Source organism: Teleopsis dalmanni, chromosome 1, assembly GCF_002237135.1.
Source record: "Teleopsis dalmanni isolate 2A chromosome 1, ASM223713v2, whole genome shotgun sequence".
NCBI lineage: Eukaryota > Metazoa > Arthropoda > Insecta > Diptera > Diopsidae > Teleopsis > Teleopsis dalmanni.
This window is the reverse complement of record NC_051846.1, coordinates 73,237,070-73,242,393: the sequence shown is the minus strand read 5'-3', so window position 1 is coordinate 73,242,393 and position 5,324 is coordinate 73,237,070.

Sequence of the window (5,324 nt, the reverse complement as noted above, 5' to 3'; positions counted from 1 at the left end):
TGAAGGTGGAACTATGAAAAATAAAGTTCATTTAAGCTGTTTAGGAATGTACATTTCGAAATTTTGAAATGTATCTTTCGATAAAGAAAATATTTCTGAGTACAAGACAAAAATTGTGTACAAGTACAAGACGAATCAGTATTCTCATTTTTCTAATACATTGTATACTCAAACTGAAGCTTCTATCCAATGCTATTCTATCTAATGCCATTTATTGTAGTTTGATAAATTGCATTTATTGTAATAAAAAACATAACGTAATATAAAACATCAATGCAATTGTTGCTAAGACTAAGTAATAATACTAAATTTATTGCAATTTAAACATAATTATATCAGATCTAGTATATTTATCATATATATGATATATATGATTTATAACATTAAGCTAGATTATTAATAGAGTAAAGACGTTTTCGAAAAGTAGTGAACTACAACAACAAAAATCCTTTTTTTATATTATGTTAATAAATTGAATTTTTGGCTGACCATACAGCTATTTCGAGTATTGCCAAATACCCATCATCAGTGGTCTTGGAAATAATTTTTGTATTTAATTATTCGTGAATAATTTTTTTAGTACTAGAAATCGAACTCGTGCCCTGCTAAATTTTAAGCTCAGAGTCAGCGCTCCTTAACCAACTGACCCAAAGCCGCAGCTGACTTTTATGTTTGCACATTTTTCTGAAATTTTGTTAATTTGCTGTGAAAGTTTTCTTAATGTGTTTATATTAAAACGAAATTATAAACCAATTGTAGAATAATTTAATTAATTAATTATATATATATATATATTTAATTGTTAAGTTTCAATACTATTCTGTTGTTAATTATTAATAGAATGAATGGATTAGAATACAAAAAATCAAACAAATCAAGATAATGCGTTTAGTTATTGTAATAAATCGAAATGACCAGCTTGAGCACCTCTTTCATAATAAAATGGTTTTTCTATTTATTACAACAAAAAACAATGCCAATTTAAAATATTATAATACTCAGTTTAAAAGTATCTATGTTTCTTTTATTATGATATAATTACATAGTTTGTAGGGCATTTCGTATGTATCTCACTATCGTAGTAAACTTTCAACGTCTTTATTTAATTTGGTCTCTTATGCAATATTTGACTTTGATTATGCATTTCTTTCTTCGGCGTCTTCAATTTATTTACTTCCTTTATTTTGGATTTCTCCGTTATCAGCTTTTTTTTTTGTTTTGTATTATTACAGATTCAGTCACTGTTTCGCTTTTGTAGCTTTTTGTTGTCTTTATTGATTGCGAGAAATATCATCTTCAAGTTTATTGCAATTTTATTACGAATTTCTTTCAGATTTGTTGCATATTGGTTTTGCAATACATTTTATAGTTTTCGTGAACGTTGTAATAATTACCAAATACTTATGCAATATATAATTCAGAGGAAAAGAGCAGTTACCCAATTAAATTCAAAACACATAAGACTTTAAAGTTCATTTAATATATAACGTTAATGTGAATGTTACACAAATTGTAACTAGCATTGTGATTTACCATAGAACCTAAAGAACAATCTCCAATAACTTAGTTACTACCTGCATTATGTTATCGTAAAATCTGATCTTCATTTAATTTTTCTAATCTCTAAAGTCATAAATCTACGTTTGTAGCTAAATGACGTATGTCAGTAGTCTTAAATCAATAATGACACCATTTGTTTACACAAACAATGTCAAAATTATATGGCAATTATATGAAAGACTATACACAGTCACAGTCACACAGTCAATTTTAATAATACTCTAACATACTCTTGTATACTTTAAACCGTCAGTAAATGGATTGTTAATGCAATAAATACAAACACTAATCAATATTTTCGTATATTTAATAAAATATTCGAGTTGAAGTTTGTATCGGAATAAATAACACTTGCTCTGATAAATTGTATATATTGTAACATAGGCACCATTATTTAAAAGTAGAAGACAACATATAATATTAGATTAGATTACATTTTTATGAACGGGTTGGGAACTTGTGACTGCATTCTTTGAGGATGACCCACTTTAGTTCCATACACGAATAGCAGTTAATAATGCCATTATGTCCTTTGGATATATGTTGCCTAATTTCGTTATAAGTGGATAGACGGTGGATAAGTACCGAAGTCTGAGTCTGGCAAGATTATCATAGTGATACAGAATATGTGCTGCTGTTTCGTCTTCTTCACAACAAAGTCTGCAGCTATCGTCTCTAGTAATACCTATGTTCGATAGATACTTTTTAATTCGGATGCCAGTTCTGTTCAGCATAAGTAGCTCCCTAGTTCAGGCTTTTGATCGATACGGCATGGATTCTTTAGCTTATCTGCAGGCAATTATATTATCCCAATCAGTCTAAACTGCTCTTTCCAACCATTCATTTATTTTATGTTTGAAATATATTTTAATATAATATATGTGTATCTAAAAAATATTTTATCTATATTGATTGAATACGTCTTTAAAACAAAGCACTTCAAATTTTGATAAAAGAGTTTCGATAATATGCAAGCCTTTAGTTTGTAGTTTCTCATAGAATTTTAGTAATTTATTACATCTTTTTTAGTGGTCATGACTCATTAATAATGAATATACATTCACATTAATGAAATCATTTTTTTAATTTTGTGGTGGCTTCAGCCCTTCAAGCACTGTCCCTGGCTATCATCATGATCTTAAAATAGAACCTGTTTAAAAACCAGGTTCTTAAAATAAAAATCTGTTTATTTTAGACATAAACAGGTTTTTTCTAAAATAATTATTGAAAATAACTGATATATAAAAGAAAGAAATACTTAAACGCATATATTCCGTATATATACGAAATAGGATCCTGGGAATGTATATTTTTATGGAAGAGGCAATAAAACTCTGTAAAGTAGATTCTATACTACTTTTAATTGGCGCAACAGGGCTTAGAGATCTACTCTAAACCCAGAAGGGGGCACAATAGACTCGCTGGTCGCAGTGCCACATCCCCTAACAATAATAATAATATTGCAACTCCTCAGCGGCGGTAAGATATAGATTTGACTGCCTTGGAAGCGGGATTTTAGTCCCAAATTAAATATATAAAATTAAGCTCACAGCAATTGTGAGATTTACAAATGTTCTACAATTGTTTTAGTAGTATAATAGCACAATAAATCTACAAAATAGATCTTTTTATTTGGGGTGCATCCATAGTTTATTATTTTATAATAATAATTCTCTTGCTTACGTATATAGCTTATTTTACACCACACTCATTCACAAATATATATAGATTATTCATAATACTATATATAAGAAAAAGAAAATTTGAGAAAGTGAAATATATCAAAAAGAGCTTTTGAAAAGGACCTTTTGGATAAAAAGACATTTCTCTTATATCCAATGCAATTTGGACCAACAGCTTGAATGATTTTAGCTAGTCTATTTACTTATTCGCCTATGCTACCACTAATACTTGAAGAATACTATTTATATTTTTATTTTATTTTATTTATTTTACAATCTAAATAAATTACTATAAAAATTTATAAAAATGTGTAATATTTTAATTACACATGTATAACTTTTTATAATTTTTTATAAAAAATGTTTATATAAAGTTGATCTAATTTTATATGATTTTTTAAGAATTTTCAACTTTAAGCATTGGTTAATGATAATACATGGCAACAACCGCATAAAATTCAAAACTTGCAAAAAACTACATTTAAACTATTTTTTAAAAATTTAACTTGTTTTAATTTACATATATTAATTTATATATACACATATTTTAGAGTTAAATAAAAAACTTCTACACGTCACTGATTTATTTAAGCAGATCACAGTGATGCAAGGCGATTAGTTATGACATCATTCGAAAAGTGTGTCAAAAAATTTCCACTGCGTTTCGCAAAAATTACGATGGCGGTACCATGGCGGTACCACGGCAGCTTTGGTGCTTTAACCTTTGCGGCAGAGCAGAGAGAAAAAAGTTTAAATTGTCGAAGGTCAAAAATACAAGCCGTAAAAATTAGTAGGTCTTGTAGCGGTTGGTTAATACTGATTAATCATTAACATATAACTTCAATGTAAGCTCCAACTTTGAAAATTTATGGGAACCACAATTCAAAGTTGAGTATTTTTGAACGAACCAAGTAGAATGAGTTATAAATTCATATATTGGCAGTTTACTTTAAGTGGTTTTTCTTCACAAATATTTCTTTGGAATAATATTTTTATACATTTTTATATAAAAAATAATATTAAATTAAATTTAAATATTACTATAAACCCAAAATATTTTACAATCTTAATCGGATGAAGCTATGTTATTTTAAATTTTATAGAAGTTACTATTTTATGCTATTTTCGATTTTTAAATATGGATTCAATCTGGATTTACACTCGATCTGTGGATGTGTTTTTGTAGATGTATTTGTAGGAATTTATATATTTTTATAACAAATATTACAACAAATCACACTTTACCTATCAAGTCATATAAAACAGATGTTGATGGCAGGATAATCTTACTACTCTGACAAAATGTCTGAAGTGTTATAAATTAATCTCAAATTTTATACATTTCGCTTAAGATTCACCAATCGAAAGTGAAAAAAGCACTAAAAAATATCTTATCTATATCTATCTATGTTTACCAATGGCATGCAGGAGTTTCCAAGATAAAGAGGAAGTAGAATCCATCAACCATTTGCTATCTCTCTGTCCAGAACTGCAGACAAGGCGACGTCAATGTTTTGTGGACCTTTTTTTCACTGACTTGGAAGAGATAACGAAAGCAAACTTATCGGATCTCCTCAATTTCATTTGGAAAACTAAATGGTTGAACAAGAATAACAAAGGTTAGCCATTTACCTCTCCCGACATAATTTTTGAGGGCATCACAATGACAATGTATGCCTCTGAGTGAAAGTGCTGACAACTGTCAGTAGTCGCCTTTTTAGTTATGCCATATATTTCAGCATATTTTAAATATATTTTTAGTATATATAGACTACCAGATAATACAAAATAAATAAATTATTATAAAAATAAAGCATTTTTTGTTCTCCTTCATAGAAAAGTACAATAATTTTTAAGGATTTTGAAAATGTTTATACGGAGCTTTTATTAAAAATTTTGAACCATACTGAACATTCATTTGCTCTTTTTACTTATGGAATTAGTAGTTTAAAAACGTTTGGTAAGATAAGGCCTTTTTAACTTCGCTTACTTACTCTTACGCCATGCTATTTAAAAAGTAATAATATTTATAAAGATTTAAAAATTTAATTCTTTAAAAATGAACTTATCAAAATCAAATGT